Below are 20,701 nucleotides of genomic sequence, written 5' to 3'. Positions count from 1 at the left end.
TGTCTTTTTCCTGATCTTAGGAGGAAAGCTTTCAGTCTTTCACCATTGAATATGATGCCAGCAATGGGCTTTTCACAAATACCCTTTATCCTATTGGGAAGTGTTCTGAGCGTTTTTACGAAGAATATGTGTTGTATATTGTCAAATGTTTTTTAAGCAGCAATTCAAATGATCATGTGGGTTTTTTTCCTTTCATTTTACTAATGCAATGGATTATCTCTACTGTCTTTTAAAAAAATGTTGAACCACCCATGAATTCCTGGGAGGAATCCCTCTTAATCATGGTGTATAATCCTTTCAGTACACTCTTGGAATTGGTTTGCTAGTATCATGTTGAGGATCTTTGCATCTATATTCATGAAAGACACTGATCTGTAGTCTTCTTTTCTTGTGACACACACACACATTTTACGTGTTATATGTGTTTGTGCACACAGATACTCTAACACATTTATGATTTATCAAAAATCCAAGCTGCTCCAAGTCATTTGAAACAGAATGTTTGCCCAAATAAGCATATTATTGTAGGACATCCCAGCAAGTATGGCAACTGAGGGCCTAGCAGAACTTTTCAAACCTTCCCTGTGGAGCTGTGCCACGAATGTGATCTCGTTTCCCTTGCCATTATTGTTTCTTAGTTAAGATTCTCAAGGAAGATCGTGGTTGGCACAATTTTCTCCAAGTCCAGCTCACCCTGAATCTAATGAGCTAAATTTAGAGCAGTGATGCCATTTGTCAAGTGTTTCTCAAACCTTAATGTGCATACAGCTCACCTAGAGGTATTGTTAAAATTCTGAGTATTGGCCAGGTGCGGTGGCTCACGCTTGTAATCCCAGCACTTCGGGAGGCCGAAGTGGGTGAATCACGAGGTCAGGAGATCGAGAACATGGTGAAACCTTGTCTCTACTAAAAATACAAAAAATTAGCCGGGCGTGGTGGCGGGTGCTTGTAGTCCCAGCTACTTGGGAGGCTGAGGGAGGAGAATGGTGTGAACCTAGGAAGTGGAGCTTGCAGTGAGCCAAGATCGCACCACTGCACTCCAGCCTGGGCGACAGAGTGAGACTCCATCTCAAAAAAAAAAAAAAAATTCTCAGTATTTAGATCTGTCATCAAGGCAGAATCTCAGGTTCTGCATTTCTTATGACCTCTTAGGTGAGGCCATTGCTGCTGGTGCATGAACCACACTTTGAGTAGAAAGAATGTGGCCATGGGGCTGGGCATGGGTCCATTATTGAAGGCAGAACAGGGGAGTTGCTCTAAAAATCAGGGCCTAGGCTGGGTGCGGTGGCTCATGCCTATCATCCCAGCACTTTGGGAGGCCGAGGTGGGTGCATCACGAGGTCAGGTGCTTGAGACCAGCCTGGCCAATATAGTGAAACCCCGTCTCTACTAAAAATACAAGAAAAAAATTATTCAGGTGTGGTGGTAGGCATCTGTACTTGGGAGGCTGAGGCAGAAGAATTGCTTGAACTTGGGCGGCAGAGGTTGCAGTGAGCCGAGATTGTGCCACTGCACTCCAGCCCAGGAGACAGTGGGAGACTCTGTCTCAAAAAAAAAAAAAAAAAAAAAAAAAAAAAATCAGGGCCTATGCAGGTATCCCAAGGGATATCTACCACTTCTACCACAGTCAGGGAATATCTGTACTACTATTTGTGTTAATATCATTATTTCTAAATTTTCTGATGCTTTGATTACTAAATTACTTGTGAACAAAGTTTTCTAATCATGAAGGCAGCTACACGAAAGTGAAATTCTTTAGAATCCATGTGTGGACTATGAATAGGTATGTATGCCCATGAGCTGTGTAAGAAAAGCAAATATTTCATAATATAGTACGCTTGTGACTCAGTGCATGACCTAAGCCACCAGTCTGTACAATTTCTACTTTCTTCTACCCGGTTGAGAACACAGAGGGCCAGGCCTCAGCAATCCAGCTGATAAAGTTTTCCTCCAGCATGTCCAGCTTCTGCTTTTGGTGGCCTGTTTTGGTAAATGAAGGCCCCTCCCTGACCTCACGAGGCTCGGGGACTGCTGCCTGATACTTCCTGCTCCTTTCTCAACATTGGGATGGGTCTGCTGCCAGCCGGTTGCATTAGCGCTAATATCCACTTTTTGGCAGGGGTTTTCACTTTGTGGCATGCCCCTGCCCAATGTCAGGCATGCAGTTTTGTCTTGGACCCGTGCTTGTTTCCCTTCAAGTTGGACAAGGATATTATGGTGATGGCCATGAAGTTGTCCTTACAGGTCAAAAGGGAGTCCTGACCCATGGTGACACTGGGGAGAAGGCAGGCTTGTCTGCAGGTGCTGGAGCCCCTGAGTGTGGGTGGAGGAGAGACACATAGGCATTGGGAACACCTCTGTCTCTTCTCTCTCTGCTCTAGTTCCCACCCAAACACAGGCGGATGCCACCTACCTTCTCCCTGCCCTTGAGTAATCTTTTTTTTTTTTTTGAGACAGAGTCTTGCTCTGTCACCCAGGCTGGAGCGTAGTGGCATGATCTTGGCTCACTGCAACCTCTGCCTCCTGGGTTGAAGTGATTCTCCTGCCTCAGCCTCCCAAGCAGCTGGGATTACAGGCACACGCCACCACGCCCAGCTAATTTTTGTATTTGTAGTAGAGACGGGGTTTCACCATATTGGCCAGGCTGGTCTAGAACTCCTGATCTCGTGATCCTCCCACCTCGGCCTCCCAAAGTGCTGGGATTACAGGCATGAACCACCGTGCCCGGCCCTGAGTAATCTTTTCTGCTACCGCAGATGGAGCTCATGTTTCCTAGGAACTACCCTTGTTTTGTCTAAAACCTGCATAACATTTTTGTCACCTCTCTTATCTCAAAGTTATGCCTTGAAAAGCAGCCCTGCAACCACACATATTATTTCTACCTTTTGTAGAAAGATATTGACCAGTAAGTATAATGTGAAAATGTGTCTTCTTCATGAATAGGATAGAAAGATATTGACCAGTAAGTATAATGTGAAAATGTGTCTTCTTCATGAATAGGATATTCCTGGGCTAACATCAAGTCACAGAACGGTGATCAGCTGCCTCAAGGTAGAAAGCTAGGATGTGTACCCAAGTTCCCTGGGAGGCAGGAACAGGAGCAGCAGGGACAGGAGGAGCCAGGTCATCATTATCTGGGTACATGAGAACTACAGTCTTCAAAGTTTTGGGCTCTTGTCAACTTAAGAATTTTGCAAAGCTTCATATTCTCTTTTACTTTTAACAGTTTGTTTAAATTGTTTAAACTTCTGTGGATACATAGCAAGTGTATACATTTATGGGGCAAATGAGGTATTTTGGTACAGATCTCCTTAAGCATTTATCTTTTGTGTTACAAACAATCCAACTATACTCTTTTAGTTATTTTAAAATATATAATTAAATTATTGTTGATTGTAGTTCCCCTGTTGTGCCATCAAATACTAGGTCTTATTCATTTTTCCTGTGTTTTCAGTTCTTAAAGTTGACATGTAAAAAATGTTTTACAAGTTTAAATAGTTACAGAGGAATCATTTTCTATGTTCTGCAAATACTGGTATTTAAAACTAAAGCTCTTACATTACTCTTTTCAATGTATTCAGCTACATAGCATAGTGAATGATACCTACCACCATCCACTTAAAAATAAATGACCCACCTTTTCTTAGCAGTCAAAGTTTACATCATTCTTTGAATTTATTTTCTTATTCTACTTCCGGCACAGAATTTCATCTTAATAAAATATATATTTAGGCTTGAAAATCTCCCATTGGACAGCCTATCATAATTCTCTGCTGCAAAAATATGTATATAAAAAAATTCAAAAATATTTAATTCTAAAAAAAGAATTTTAAACAGGAGTCTTTAAGAGGCCTTTAAGTAAGGGACTAAGTGCAACAATTTAACATTTTTCATTTTCAGTATATTCTGATCTCAAAAACATAAATTTATTTTATTAATAAATTCCAAAAGCAAAATTGTATTATTTACATGCCTCTCAATCAGATGGATGAGACATTTATGAATTTACGTATCACAGTATTGTAACATATCTCTAAACTACCCTTGCTAAACTGAGCTGTGTTTCAGTATCAATTCTATCCCAATGCCTTATTTTTATAGATGTTGGTGCTTTGAAATTGCATTCAAACAGATTGGTAGACAGTAGTAGTATTATGTCAATGCTACTTAATTTAAAATATCACTCCTTCTGAGTTATATACCCCAAATAACAAGATCATCTGTTGTCAAAAATTATTTCATGAAAGGACAACCGTCTAGGTCTTCTTTCTGTTTTGTAGAAAACAAAGTAGAAACCATTTCATTGGCAAAAAAATTCATAACTAGTCATGACAGTCATATGCTTTCTGAACCCATCACTAAGTTTTTGAATTGTTCCTTTGTTTGTCACCCAGGAATGCTTTACACCTGAGGGCAACTTGCAACCATAAGTGGGAAGAAGAGCTTTTGTGACAGTGACAGAGAACCAGGGAGACTCTTGACCCTGCTCCTCCTGAAGCAGATTAGATGTAGGAATGGATATGTACTGAATCTAAACTGTTGCTCCCGAACCTTCCCAGTGCCCCTAGGCCCCTTGGGAGGAGTTCCAGTACCTCCAGTGGCCTTGTCCCATAGCTCAGTAGTCTCCACTGGGCCGGAGAAGGGACGTGCACTGCGTCTCAGATGACTTCCCAGACCCGGCTGAGACTGCTCCCCTTTCTTCTCGCTGCCCTGCAGTTCCTAACAACATCCTCAAAGTCAAGGCAGGCTCATCGTGCCTCTGACCTTTGCAGTCTTTTCGTGGACACTCTGGATAAAGAGTATAGTAGTGGATAAATGAAACCTCCTGGGTATGTATGTCAGGAATCAAGTGATATGTTTCCATTATTATGTACAAGCCACATGCTTGGAAGTGTATATAAACTTTAGGAATATAGAACTGGGGGAAGAAAGATCAACTATGTGACTCACACCAGACCCTGATCTAAATTAGACCTTGGGCCAATCTGCCTTAAGCTGAGAGAAGAGAAAGGAAAGTGTTTTGTTTTTAAAAGTCTAGGTATTTAAAAATAGTTGTCACCTTTCAAGAATCCCTGGGTCATTTTCTGTAAGAACCGATGAGCTCATCCAATGTTGCGGCTGCACTGCAGCCACGTATAATTAAGTTCTGTCTTGCCGTGGTTCAGGAGCGAGATGACACAGCCTCTTCTTCCCGCCACATGGCTGTGGGAGGAGGAGACCAGGAGAAAATAGTTGCTGTATGTGGCTGTGTAGGTTCACAAACACCCCCCTACCCAGCCCCAGTTATTCCTCTTTTGTTCCATGGAAACAACAATATGCTCTACCTAGAGGAAGAGAGAGATTATTTTGCCTGTCTTCTTATTTCATTTGCATAGCAACTTGTGATGTTGGTATTAGTATCACAATTTTATAGACGAGGAAACTGAGTCTCAGAGAGGTACAAATGGCTCGTTCAATGTCTTGCGTGAGTAGGGGGCAAAACCAAGGCTACCAGTGCAGCAGGTCTGTCTCATTCCTGAGCCTGTGTTCTTTCCTCTATGACACAGGAGCCTCCTTAGATAGAAAGACATCTCCTGCTGCCCTCGTCCTGCTGGAGCATGCAACTCCCTTGCTGCAGTGGGGACCCCAGATGGGGGACTGGGGAGCTGCTACACCAGGTGACTGTGGCCCTCAGAAATGCTTAGCAGATGCACATCCTGGGCAGCACTTCCCAGCCCTTTCCACACCATGGCACATGGAGAAAAGGAAGCATTTAGTTGGCAGGTTGGGTTATACAGAAAAGAAGAAGCTGTTCAAAACTGGGCACAAAGGGCTGACCTTGACCTGGGTGCTGAATAACTGGGGCATCCATAAGTCTACACACTTTTCACCTGCCCAAAGCATGGAAGCTGGGGCTCTGACACACGGCAGTGGGCAGAGTGCATGTGCACATCAGACACTGTCTCACACAGGCAGCCACTGTCATGTCTGGGCCTCTGCAGGACTAGGTTTCTACAGGGACTAAGCAGTAGATCATCCCTTTTGGAATTCACCTCAATGACACGCCTAGTGTCCTCAGAGCATCGGTGACTTTGAAGGATGGGGTAGAAGCAAGGAGAATGACACTTGGCTTGTGAGCAGCTATGAGTAATCCGCTTGGCCCTGGACATGGAGAGGTGGCATAAGATTGCCTACAGATCGTCACAGTGCCCCCTGTATTTTCTGTTTATTTTTAAATTGAATGACAATCCAAAGGTGGTTGTGCTGGATGAGATAAGAAGAACTAATACAGTGTGGAGTTTATGACTCTTACTTTGGACTCAGACAAACAATTTACAGGGAAGTAGAGATATATATGTAGATATGTAGGTATGTAAGTGTGTGTATATGTGTATATATGTATATATAAATAACTATGGTATTTCTATAAATACCTTTATATATGTATATATAAAGAGAATATCTAGGTAGATGTGCTCAGCAGATATGTATAAGCAGGTCCCAGAGATTTAGGTAAATGAGAAACATTACAGTATTTTGAGGCATGATGAAATTTGTTTTCTTTTTTTTTTAACTTAGAATTTTGAAGGTTCTTCCTTAAGGAAGGCTATAGGCCGTGATGGATAGATCCTTTGTAGCAGATGGGAGATGGAGCTGCCTGGATGGGGTGATTTCAGGGATAGCACACTCACATTTGCTCAATTTGGCCAGAAAGTGCTGTTTGCAGAATGACACCAGAAATAAAATTCCAATGAGACTATTCACACCAGGCCTCCTGGGTATAAGAGAGAGACCAAATGATGTTGGAGACACTTGTCTCAAGCACTTGGCTGACTTTGGGCAAATCAATTAAACTTGTTGGCCTCAATTTTCTCATCTAATGAAGCGGCTGACCTGGGGAGCTATTAAAATCCCCCTAGGTTTCACTTTCTGCAATTTGACCAACTTCAATTCTATTATCTGAAGCCTCTTCTCAAAGACAATGTGTGCTTCATAGAGCAGATGAGGGAGAAACAGGAGAGATCTGAAGATTCCTCTTAGAGACTTCAAAACATTTAAACTTGAATTCGACCTATAAATAACTACTTTTAAAATCTCACTAGCCAAACATAGGCAACTGTTTATAAGTTATGAACCCATAGAAATATCCACCTCAAACAAAGGAAATCAATACAGAAGATAGTTTCTTTGCCTTTAAAAATCCTTAAGATGAACATACAGCAAGATCATCTGTATAAAATTTAAGATCTAGTATCATTGCTCAAATCCAAGTAAACTCCTCATTTGTAATAAAGTTTGTATGGGTTCCCAGACCCCACCCTTGGCTTACTGAATCAGTTCCTCTTGGGATGAGACCCTGAAATCTACATTTTTAAAAGCTCTCTGGGTAATTTTGATGTGTCATGTCCTGCACTAGGGAATGTACTAGCAGCGGAGATATGTCTGTGTAGTGTGACTCTGATGAGCTAATTATTGGCTTTTGAGGAGCACTTAGGATTTTTATGAGTATTTCAGAGAAGTGCAGAGTGGGAGAGGGGGAGATGATGTTGATTCCAGGCAAACATGATTTGTATTTGTTTGCATGTGCTTGTGGATATAAAATATTGACTTTCCATTTTCAATAAGGAAAATTGTAGAGTTGGTACCTGTCATCTCCATACCTGACCTGGCCTGATACCCCAAAGATTGGTCGACCTGCATTTCTGAACAAAATATCTGCCCTGAATTCCTGTCTCTTTTTTGCCCCTAGTGACCTGGGCTGGGTCAAAAGCTCCTTTTTAATCTACATAGAGAATAAGCCCTGGACAGCATGCCTGTTTCTGGTCTAGCCTGATTCTTTCATCACTAGAACTAAAGTGCTTTCTTGAGCAAAAGATGTTGAAAGACTTAAAAGGCAAGTGTAAACCCAAGGGCTCCACCACTCCTAGTGTAGAGCCTCTTCCCTCATTGTTTCTACTATCCCCTCCCCACCTTGATAGCCCCATCTTGGCTGCTGCAACTGAGAGGAAGACAGAAGATATGGAAGACAAAAGGAGGTTCAGCTGCTTTTTCTACCTCGGTTAAGAACACCAGTCTGCTTCCTTTCAACGTTTTAATATCTCAAACAGATTCCTCCTATCTTCATTATCCAACTTATTTGAATGCTAATTTGGCTCCATGTTGCTTCTACTCAAATCATTATGGCCTCTTTGCTAATTTCCAGGGCCCTTTCCCTAAATAATTCAGCAATGAATGGCCAGAAAATTGGGGCCCTCAATGAGGTGATTCCTAGCTCATATTTTAGGCTTTTTGAGGACCAGAGACATCCCATTACCTTGAGTGATGAGGATTATAGGAAGGAATCACATAGAATTAAGAAATGCCATGGAAATGGGAGCATGTTTGCAAATGGCAAAGTCCTTTAGAATGCAAGAAGGCTCCAATGAGGGTTATCTCACTGCTTCTTGGCAGACCAAGTCATGAATCTCAGCCAGAGTTTTGCAATATCAAATATGATGACTCAGCCACTCTCTGTATGACTCAGTATCAAACCCCACAAGAGAGAGGATCTGCCTAGATTGGCTCTTGAGCTCCGCCACCTCAATCCACTGGCCAGTCCACAGAGGGGCCACCTTTGAGCTGGGTGTTTACCTGTGGTCCAAATATTCATGGCCAATAAATGGGAGTGGGGAACACATCATATGAAACATGGCCACTGACTTAGGTCAGGTTCACCAGAAGAAGACTCCAAGGATTAGTGTGAAAGTGATTTATCAAGAAATGTTCTACTGGGGAAAACTGGGAAAGAAATGGGGAAGTAGGATCAATTATAGAAGGGAAGTTGGGAGATGCAGGAGTGTGGTATCCAGCAAAGTCCCAGAAGGGTAACTTTGGTTCAGTCCCACAGGAGGAGCTCTGGAAACAGGGTAGGTCATGCCTCAGAGGGTCACGCCTCAGGAGAAGAGCATTTGGGGTATTTATACTCCGGAGCTCATTAGTCTTTGGTTATGGATTGGCCTGAGGCACAAATTCCCAGGCACTTCCAGGCTTTCTTGCGTAAGCAAAGTAGATTCTGACAGCCTGAAGACAGTTCATCTTCAAGGAGATGTAGGAATAAGCATACGGGGAGTCTGTGCTCAGGAAAATGATCAAAGGGTCCAAGGAGACGTGGGTTGAAGTGTGGACAGCGTCTGCTATAGCTTCGTAAAGAGATAGCTAGAGAGGCTTCCTTCCCCAGAGGCCCACAGTCAGCACCGACACCCTAAGCTGAATAGATTCTTCCCTATATAGCCTGACAAAGCATGTTGGATGCTTGTGCTCAGGTTGTGGAAGACTCAGCCCACTATCTGCCACCTTCATCTCCACAGCCTGGCAACCTCGGAACTGGCTGACTGAAGTGAACGTAAATTAGACAAAGACCAGCACAAATCAGACTCAAGTTAACACATGCCAGACTCTGGTTGCTTCTAGCTTATAAACAAAAGATAAACTATTTCCAACAGTGTCAACAAAAATAAATGAACTTTCTTATTAAATCACTGAGAAATGACATTTCAAATATTTTATAAAAATATAGCACATTTATCTATATCCAACTCCGCTTTTGTTTCCACAAACTCTTGTCAGTTTGAAGATCTACACAATTTTCTCTGTAGCCCATAAAGGAAAACTTTCAGGCTTTCCTGGCTGGCAGTGCTTTTTTCCTCTTCTGAGCTCCCAAGAGACTGGGTTTCTTTCTGATGGCTTTGACCACATCAGAGCCTGCACTGTGGGATTTTTGCCTACGTCCCACCAAATGTTAACCTCTTAAGGAGAGAAACAGGGGCCCATTCACAGTGATGCAAACATTTAACAGCTGAATCTCTGGGAAAAAACGTATGCATCTGTATATACATAAGTTTATTATATTTTAATGATAGTAAACCAATTTTTAGTATATCATTTATAAATAGCAATACAATATACAAATACTCTGTATTGTAAATTCCATATAGCCAGTTGGTTTTTACAGAATTATTTTGTTGATTTCTGCCAAACTCTTGTATCTCTAGCCAACCTGTAGTTGCAATTAATGAGTAAGCGGAGTTCAACATGAATGTTGGTTGACAGCTCCGTTTACATTAACAAGTAAGACAAAAATGAAGATGTATATGGAAACTTTAATGACACAAGTGACTTCTCTGCTGAATCAGATAATTATGTTCAAATAGAGGGAGAATGTAGCTTCAATGTTTTGTGGGTATGTGTGTGTGCGTGTGTGCTCATCACAATTTCATGGCCACAAACAGGAGATACTTTAATGTGCATTATACTTTCCAACACTTTCTTGAGTCTAGATAATCAACAAAACTATAAATCAAGCCTTGCTTTGTGGCTGTGATCATTTCCATGATGTAAATACTCCCACTGTAATCATTTTCAAGCTACCAGTGTTGCTGATGTCAGAGTCAGGAAGAGATGCTCAGTAGTACATCATGATAAAGTGTTTCCATTATAAAGATACAATAGATGAAAATAAACTTAGGACATAAAATAGTAAAATATTGTGAAATAATTAGAAGGTGATAAATTTTGGGTGTCTGTTGCCATTGTTTTAATAATTTACTAAACAGTAAGTGTATATAATGTAGTTTTTAATAATGGCTGTGCTTAGTGAGCTTTCAAAATTCTTGAAAATTTAACAGTAGTCTTGCAAGCCAGTATGACCCAGTTCCAGTACACCACTGTCACTCACATTTCATAATTCATTGTCTTGCATGCTACTGAGAGTTTAAAAATGTTCGATGATTGCATAACTGATGGTAAATTAGAGATGTTGACTCTCTGATTCTGTTTGACATGCTCTGTCTTCCTCCTGAGAAAATTCTAACATCTTACTAGTGGTAGTAGCTGAGCTCAAAAGGTAATTTTTCTATACTAATAAAGGTCCTATTGGCTGATCTGGATGAAATACCATGTATCTCTGATAAAAAATCAGCCTCCTTAGACCAGTTTGTGTCCTTCTGTTAGTAGTAGTCAACATTTCTTTGATCATAGAGAGCATATTATAAATGCCCTCAGATCTTAAAATGTCAGATCTTTTTAGGTAGCCTTGGTATCGTTCCTTGTTTTTTAAATACACAGTACAAAATGCAATCTATAACACAACACTATCCATAATCCAACATTTACCACTTAATGACTCTTAACAACATTAAACCAAGCGTTTTCCCCACTATACGTATCCCATTTATGTCTCTATCTGCTTCTTTAGGTTATAAGGATCTCCCTATAATGCTTAACATGAGTCATTTTTGTTGTTGATGATGATTAATTTACGACATAGGACTCTCAGTGAATAATACCAGGACCTTCTAAGTGAAACTTTAAGGTTAAAGTTCAGGGTAGTCCCGGATGACATAAGAAAGTCTTCAGGCACGAAGACTGATTGTCTAGCCATCTTGGCTGCTGGGGAGGTTGTTGATTACTCATAACACGTATCACCTGATAACTCCAACCTATATTTCTTTTCCCTTGACTTACATTTCTTCCAGGACAAAAAGAGAAGCAGCCAGCTCCTGTAGAACTAGGTGCCATGCCTGATGGGCTCTCCAAGAACCATTCACCAGCGAGCATCCCACCTTCAGTCTATTTTCTGGAAAAGACTTCAATAGAGCATCTGATTCATTATCTTCCTTTCGGACTAGTGAGGCATTATTGTTATCTTCTTATGATCCAGTTGATCTGGGGATTTGCCCAATACCACACCACCAGTAAGTTCCAGGAGGAAAGCTGATCATCATTTCCCAAGTTATGGTTCTCATCCATCCATCCATTCATTCAATAAACACATAGCAGAAGTGCACCACAGGCCAAGCCTGATGGTTGGTCAGTGCTAAGGACTAACAAGGAGAATGCACAGGAAAAACGTACAGCCATTTGAGGTAAGGGAAAGATCACAGGCTTTGGGGTCAGACATCCTAGGTTGAATTCCAGCTCTATCACCTTCTAGGTAATGCGGCCTTGGTCAAGTTACTTAACCTCTAAGTCTCTGTAAGAGAGAAATACTGTTATAAATCTTGTGGGGTTACTGTGAGAGATATAAGTGAGGTATATGAGGCTTGCACAGAGCAGGTGCTTCAAAAATGGTTTCTGTGATGAAGGCTGGAACAACACTGTCCTTATTCTCATGGGGCTCACAGTTTAACAGGAGTGGCAATCTATGAAAACATACAACAATAAGATAATGCTCTCAGAGAAACATGAAGAGAGCACTGTGGAAACCCACCACTTTCTACTTGGTCAGGAGACTGATCATAAGCAAAAATGTGACTCTGACCTTGGGCATATCACTTAACGTCTTGAATCATAGCTCTTCCATCCACTAGACACGGGATAGATATTCAGATAAGAATAACCCTGACTGAGTTTACACATCTTGGCTCTCTGGACACATTCCCAGCAAGGCATGCCCTGCAATTTCATGCTCTGAAAAAGTCTATTCAATTGAAAAAGCTGACAGTGATACACACCCCTTTTAATAGCTTAGTAACATAAGCAAAACACAACCGTGACAGCTGATATCACCTTGCCGTTGTAAGTGATAAAAATTCTCAATGAATGCATTACATACCCGGTTGAGGTTCCTAACCAATCTCCCATGAAGCCCTTTTATGTAAATATTAATGTCATATTCTGCATGTTAAGTCCATTCAGATCCCCACATCCAGTTCATAGAATGACATTGCTGTTTCCAAAAGTACTGATTCCCAGCACAGAAATCAAGGAAAATAATCCCATTGATATTGATGATGCAAATTTGAGTAAAATACCACTTTTTTTCTAAGTGATTTGCAACAACAATGATAAAAAAACACATTTCTAGAACCTATATTATTATAAAATTGAGATGGAAAACATTTCTGTTACCTCTCCTACAATGCAAATATTTCCAGTTTCTCTGTTTAAATAGCTATAAATGTAAGTATGGACTTAAAGGGTTTTAGAAGAAATAAGCAGGTTAGAGACAGTTTGGCTATAAAGGCAGTGTTTTCTTTCTCCACTTCCTAAACATTCCCCTTCCACTCCTCACTCACACCCCCATATACCATCAGCCCTCCCCTTCCACTCCTCACTCACACCCACATACGCCATCAGCCCTCCGTATCTACATGTTCCACATCCTTGGATTCACCAACTGTGGATAGAAAACATTTTTTAAAAATAAAGACAACAATCCAACAATAAAAAACAATACAAATAAAAAATAAAGTATAACAACTATTTACACGGCATTTGCATTGTATTAGGTATTATAAGTAATTTAGATATGATTTAAAGTATATGGGAGGATATGTGTAGGTTATGTGCAAACACTATGCTATTTTTATATAAGGGATTTGAGCATCTGAGAATTTGATATTTATGGGATCCTGGAACCAATTCCCCAAGGATACCAAAGGACAACTATACCTCTTTCACCTCTCTTACTCTTTTTTTCTTTAATTTTCCACGAATCACCTTTACACACGCACACACACACATGTGCGCACACTTCTAGACAAGGTACTTAATAGGGAAACTGTCATCAAATCACAGTGGAGTTTTCTATATTGTGAAAGTCAGTTATTTCTATATTGCTTTAGAGAATGTCTGAAATTAGCTAGATATGGGCAAACGTTTCTCTTTTTCTGACTGAAATGTATTTTTAGGGCACGTTAATGCTAAAATTTGGAATTGTCGCATTATGCTAAAGCAGGTTCCTCAGACTGTGTTCCATGAGTGTCCTGGGGGATGTTAAAATGTTCTGAGTTTTAAAAACTCTGTGGTTAGAATTACACGGGAAAAATACAAATTGGCACATTACAGACTCTGAGGATTCTTGTGTTAAAGAAACGTGTTTAACGTTTTTTTGTGTTCGAAATTCACAAATTTATTTGATGATGGAACTATTGTTTTATTAGCGATCGATTGATTGAATAGTTCAGGAAACACACTTCGGTAAACACCAATCTAATGCAGTAAGAATTTTCTTTTTCCTGTGCTGAAGAACGGAACTCGCTGACTCCATTTCAGCCCCGAGTACCGCCCCTCTCCTGATGGAAGCAGGCTGTGCTGGGACTCCCTGCTTGCTTTCTCATCCACTTGCGTGTCTAACAAGCTTCCCATTCACTGACTCCTGCTCTGCCATCCAGAATGAGTGGAAGTTTTTCCATTGCCCTATTAAAATCTTGCAGACCTTTAAAGGATCTCACAAAGTGATTGTGACCACCTTCAGCCATCTCAGCCAGTATTCTTGTGGTTCCATAGGACTTTGTGCTAACAGCAAACATCGCCTGTAAGCACTCCAGTCCTAGAATCTTGGGTGGGGCGGGGGAGCGGGGGGGAGGACGGGGTAGGGCGGCGGGGGCGGGGGCGGGGGCGGGAACGGGGTGGGGAGGGCGGGAACGGGGTGGGGAGGGCGGGGGCGGGGTTTGTTTAAACTCTCTTGGACCAGCCACCTGCTCTGTGGCCACTCTGTGGACGACTCACTCTCCTGTCTGGAGAGTGTCATTATTCTGACCGCCTTTTTGAAGGTTTTTATCCCTACAAAAGTTGACTTTAGGACCTCCTAACAGGGGACCTCTGTCCCAGTACTGGCTCTATCTGCTGCTGTCAGTCTCACACAAAGTAATTCAACAAGCCATTAGTATTTATTGACTAGGTGCTGGTGCAGCAATACCTACCTCTCAGGGCTGTTGAAAGAGTTGGAGGAGTTCATGGATGGAATGAGTGGTTCCTGGCAGGGCATAATCGTTAAAGGCTACTTCTTCATGGTTGGTGCTTTGCACTTATAGTATAGAGGTGAGGAGCTCAGAATTTAAAGCCAGAAAGAAGTGGATTCAAAGCACAGCTCTTCCTCTTGCTGTCTGTGTGGCACTGGTCAAGATACCTAACCTCTCCAGTGGAATCTCCACTTCATTTAGACAACGGAAATGATAGTGGCCTATCCTATCGTGGTATTGGGAGCCATAAATGAAATACTGTACGTAAAGCTAGCATAATATAGGATATATGGCACAGAGTGAGGGTTTAATAAATAGTAACTATGATTTGTATTAGTGCAGAGCAATGGTGGGGTGTGTGCATCTGTGTGCAGATGCAAGGATTGCTCACTATGGAGACAGAAATATCAGTAAATAAGTACAACATCAAATGGATTGTACATGCTACACAAACATATGCAGGGAAAATAAATTAATTTTGACAAACAAAACAAACATTTTGGAGGTAGCATTTGACATTGACATAAACACATGAGTAGATTCTATAAATTTGGGGCAATATGAAGGAGGAAGAGGATGCTAGGTACAGGGAACAGCATGAGCAAGTCAGGGGTCAGAAAAATCACAGGATGTTAGAGACTGAAGCAGGGTTGTGTGTTCACTCACGTTTGGGATCATGGAGTGGGGAGTGTGGACACGGGGCTGCACTGCCAGGCTAGGACCAGATCATGGAGAGCTCTGGATGCTGATCTGAGGAGTTGAGATCTCCTTTTTTAAACTCTGAGGAACCAGCAAAGGTTGGAACAGGATAATTATAAGATTCATCCCTGAATGAACTTGCTCCCCATCTCACCAGCAGCGCTGTGGTGGAGCCACTGGGGTTGTGACCCTACTTTGTTTCTGTTCCAGCAGTTGAAAAAGGGCCAGATGTGTAACAAGGATGTCACATAAATGTATAGGGGGCTCCTGTCAGAACATTTGGGTGTTGGGAACACTGGAGCGGCTGTGACAGCTGGGAGCTTTCCTCTCATTATCCACATCAGGGTTTGGAACCAGAAAGTCTGGCTTCTAATCCCTCTGTTGAATTGTGAGCTCAGTTGTGGGAGAGGTGTTTTTGGTTTTCTGTTTTTGTTTTAATCCCCCTTAGGAGTTGTCAGAGGTGCAAGGGGCCTCCTCACAGTATTCTGCCCTCCTCAGCACCACCAGGTGAACTGCTGAGTTTTCGGTGGTTAGCAAACAGCCCTGCTTCCTCCCCTCCCCTCCCCTGTTGACACTCATATTCTGGAAGGGAACTCAGACGTTAATTAAATAATCACACAAAATAAGTAACTGGAAACTGTAATGTCACAAAGGAAAGGAGTTAGGGGAGTATAGCAGGGCAGCCCAGTTGAATCTGGGTGACCAGGCATGACATCTCTGAGGTAATGACATTTGAGGGGGGAAGAGGGGTCCAGGCAGCGGGAACAGCATGTGCAAAGGCCCTGAGGTGGCAAAGAGCTTAGAGCATCAAGAAACTTGAATAAGAGCCAGTGTAAGCCAGGTGCGGTGGCTCACGCCTGTAATCCCAGCACTTTGGGATGCCGAGGAAGGTGGATCACCTGAGGTTGGGATTTCAAGACCAGCCTGACCAATGGTGAAACCCCGTCTCTACTAAAAACACAAAATTAGCTGGGAATGGTGGTGCATGCCTGTAATCCCAACTACTCGGGAGGCTGAGGCAGGAGAATAGTTTGAACCTGGGAGGCAGAATTTGCGGTGAGCAGAGATCGCACCGCCATTGCACTCCAGCATGGGCAACAAGAGTGAAACTCTGTGTCAAAAACAAACAAACAAAAAGAGCCAGTGTAGCTAGCACGCAGTGAGTGAGCGGGAGAGAGGCATGGGGTGAGGTCAGGGGAATAGGAAGAATGCGATGATTAACTTTAGTGCTGGAGGAGAAATGGAGAAAGCAGGCAGTGTACGTGAGTTGCTGTGAGGATGGGAATGGGGGTGGAAGTCCAGGGGTGAAGATGGCCCACACTTGGTTTCTGATAAGGATAGACAGTTGAAAGGGGCTGATAGCATCTTGATGAAGGGTGATGGTTGAGTGATAGGAAGACTCAGAGAGCCTGGAGAGGAGGTTTGGTGACTCTAAATAGGGTGAAAATGTAGCAACTAAGGAAGTTATAAAAATGACTTCAAGTTATAAAAATGACTAAGGCAAAGTTATAAAATAGGCAAAATCTGCTTTATTGCTTCTCCATTTCTGTATCTTTGATAATTTCCTACCCCATAAGCATCACACTTCATGCTTTCATTCAACAAGCATTGACGGAGTCCCTTTTTCATGGCATGTGGAGTCCCTCTTTCATGGCACGTGAAGCCCTATGCTGGGGATACAGAGATGAACAGAAACAGACACATTCCTGAACTTGTGGAGTTGCTGAGAAAGTAAGGTTGAATAGCTGAATCCAGGTGGTTTTGCTTTATTTTTCTTAATAAGCTTTGTAGGGGGTCTTCAGTGTACTGTAAAACTGAAGGGTGAGAATTAACCTCTTAATTCTGGCAAAGACTTGATAATCACGGAACAATTTTTTTTGAGAGAGTATCTAAATTATTTCCAAAACATCATTCAGTCCTTTCTGTGGAGAGCAGAGTTGATCAATTTCACCTGAAATTTTAATCAGGAGGTTTTTGAAATTCACTGACTCAATGTGTCGTTGAAAAGATCAAAGTCTGCTATAATTTCACCTGTTTATTTTTAAATCAGACATTGAATGAATTTCATCTTCAATTAGCAATGCTTTTGGGCATCTTGAGGTGTGCAAAGCACAAAGACTGCTCATTATCTTTAAATAGTTTGCGGGCAATTAGATCTACTTTAGAACGGTTGCCAGCCTTTTGGCCCAAAGAATGAACATGGCATCATTTACTGTGCTGTCTACTGATTCTAGGCATCTGCAAGGCCCGTCCTGAATACTGAAAATACAAAATGCAGAACACTATGCATGAGAAAAAAGTAATTAAAAAAAGACAGCTCAGAGTGAAATGTTTCTTAGGCTGAGTGTAGAAAAAGTTGCTGATAAGGAACATAGTGGGAAAACCAGTCAGGATTTGCAGTGCCCTGGTGTGGGGTATGGGAGCCTTGTCTAGTCTAGTCTTGTGTCCAGGCAAGTGAGTAGCCTCTGAGCGCTGGGTGGTTTCTGTGGTTTTCCTCCTTGGGGAAAATACTCTGGGCTTATCTCCACAGTTAGAGGGGTCGTGTTGCTTAATGTAAACACTTGAGGCAGCATTCTAACTTTTCTACTTTAGGTTCCCATGAGTTCGGTTGGCCTGACCCAGCCTCTGATAAACCCAGGACACTGACGGAACCAAATGTCTGAACTGGCAAAGCTGAGGACTAGCCCCCAACCTGAAGTCACTTCACTGAGGTCCCTTAGGGGCTGGGCAGCCTGCCTTACCCTGGCAAGTCCCTCAGCCTCACCCTTGGGTGGAGTGCCACACAGTGATTCCCAGAAAAGCCAAAAATAATTAACTGAGGGCTTTATTTTCTTTAGCATTACTAGTTACTAAAGTAACTCAGTAAATTCTCTTGCTGCTTACACGGTTAGACCGCTGCCTCATGGAAAGATGCCTTGAAGTTTGACTGATTTGAGTTTTAGTGTTAGCTCTGCCCCTGAGTCACATTGTCTAAGTCCATTAACTTCTCGAACTTCAGTTTCTTCATCTGTACAATATAAACCCTCTTACAGGATTGGAAAGAGCTTGCATGGATGAGCAATGATGTATGTATTTAAAAATGTGGATCAGCACCTGGAAGAAACAGTAAGGGCTGCTGTTTACGGAAATCTTTGCTGGAGAGAGAGAGGGAAAGCCCAAACCATTTTCTTAGAGTGAGGAAGGAGGGAAGGAACACTAGATAATCCGGTCACAGGAGAAGCCCTGCTGGAGAGAGGAGAGGCTTGTCAGGAAAGATGGGGGCTTGTCAACACCTAGGCAGGTGATAAGGTTCCAGGCAGCCCTGATGTGCCTTAGAATCGGCCAAGTTCTTCGCAGTTGGAAGAGTTCCGAATCAGGCTTCATGGAGAGGCGGGGAAATCACCGAAGCCTCTCTCTTGGGCTACTCTTCACCCCTTTCACCTCCCGGACCAAGCAGGTCTCCCAGAGGGCGGGGATCCTCGGTTACTAAGCGTGAACGCGTCCATAGTAACCGCCGCCCAACTGGTTTCCCTCCCGGCCCGACAGCTCCCGCCTCTCCTCTGACTGGCCAATCAGCTCCCGGCGAGCCGGCCGGGACGGCCGCTGAGTGGCCCACAGGCGCTGCTATCGTCACAGATAGGAAAGGCGGGGCCAGGGCTGGACTGGTCTGGGCCCCAGTCGGGGGCTGCAGGTGGCAGGCTGTGACCCCTTCCTCTCACCGCCCCTTCCCGCCCCTCGCCGGGCATCCGCCGACAGGTGAGTGGTCTCGCTGACTCCAGCCTGCCTCTAGGACGACCGCAAAGGATCCCCCTTCGCCAACCAGGACTCCAACCTCTGGCCTCCGGATCGCGGGAGGTCGCGGACACCCTGCAATTCCTCCCTCCATCTTCACTTTTCTTTCCAAATAAAAGCCATACAAATCCACAGGCACCTCCCACCCAGACGTCTATTTCCTCGTAATTTACCTTTCTGATGCTTTTCAAGGTTTGAGAAGTTATTTCTAAACGCGGAACCAGGGAAGGGGCGTCCGAACCCCCTGCACTGTGCTAACTCATTTAATTTCTTAATTCTAATTATTACCCGTTAGCAGCGCTGTGCCTTTCCACTGCGGTGCTGGCCGCCCCGCACGGTGTTCCTCCTTCCCTCTGCTTCAGTAGCCGATCCTTCAGATCTGCAGTCACTGGGAGGAGAGTTCAATCACCTGGTCTTGTAGTCAGAGCTCCTGAAATTCAGATCAAAGCTGTTCTCTCACCGCCCAAAGCCATTTCTGTTTAGCTAGGCTGCAAAGCTTTCGGTTGTGTTTGGGCAGTTTAGACCAAACCCCTCTATGTTTTCTCCTGGATGTATATGGTGGTGTAGAGAAATAAACATCCTGGAAATGGGTAAAATTATTTGTTTGATTATTGTGAAAAAAATATATAGTTTTACTAATAGGCAAAAATGTTTTGAGGTAACTGACAAAATATTCTACTTTTTTCTTCTTTAAAATAAAATACTTCACACAATAAGTAGAGTGAATCCAGGGGTGAATCCGTGTACCCAGTCCAAACGTAAACCAACAAAAAATCGATTACAGGCACAGTTGAGGCCTCTTACGAGGCCTCTCTCCTTCCCTAGTCCTATTAGCCTACAATCCCATTCTCCTCTCTCCTTCCCTAGTCCTAAAGCCCATTCTCCTCTCTCCTTCCCTAGTCCTATTAGCCTACAAAATTTAGCATTTACTTATGTTCTGCATATTTTTATACTTTTACTACTCATATGTTTATCCCAAATCAATGTATACTTTTTTTTTTTTTTTTTGAGACGGAATCTCGCTCTTGTCACCCAGGCTGGAGTGCAATGGCGTGATCTCAGCTCACTGGAACCTCCGCCTCCCGGATTCAAGCAATTCTCCTGCCTCAGCCTGCTGAGTAGCTGGGATTACAGGTGCCTGCCACCACACCTGGCTAATTTTTTCTTTTGTGTGTGTGTGTATTTTTAGTAGAGACGGGGTTTCACCAAGTTGCCCAGGCTGGTCTCAAACTCCTGACCTCGTCATCTGCCCGCCCCGGCCTCCGAAAGTGCTGGGATTATAGGCATGAGCCACCACACCCAGACTACTGTTACATTTTGAGTTGATAGAATGGTTATGCTGTACGTGTTCCAGGTCATTATGCTGTACGTGTTCCAGGTCATTCATTTGAACTGTTGTGTGGTGATTCTTGTATGAATTTACCGCATATTACGTATGCATCCTCCTGTTGATGGACTTTTAGTTTGCTCCCTTTAAAAATATTAGAAAGGAATTCTTGTACATTCTAATTGTAAACATATTTGAATAT

The 20,701-nt window shown here is 42.8% G+C and overlaps 1 protein-coding gene across 2 annotated transcripts in view; it reads left to right on the top strand.

Moving 5' to 3' along the window:
* TEKT3 (tektin 3) overlaps positions 1–20,701 on the top strand; it is a 76,674-nt gene that overhangs the window by 18,826 nt on the left and 37,147 nt on the right. The window contains exon 1 of one of the 2 annotated variants that reach the window (XM_015118631.3): positions 18,362–19,136. The exons of the other annotated variant lie outside the window; for it this stretch is intronic. The gene's annotated coding sequence lies outside the window, so the exon portion shown is untranslated. Of the gene's footprint in view, positions 1–18,361; positions 19,137–20,701 lie in introns of those variants that run through there. 2 annotated transcript variants of the gene reach the window in all.

The sequence above is a fragment of the Macaca mulatta genome, chromosome 16 (genome assembly GCF_049350105.2).
Source record: "Macaca mulatta isolate MMU2019108-1 chromosome 16, T2T-MMU8v2.0, whole genome shotgun sequence".
Classification (NCBI taxonomy): Eukaryota; Metazoa; Chordata; class Mammalia; order Primates; family Cercopithecidae; genus Macaca; species Macaca mulatta.
Note: the sequence above shows the minus strand (reverse complement) of the source record. Positions and strands in the feature narration are given on the sequence as shown.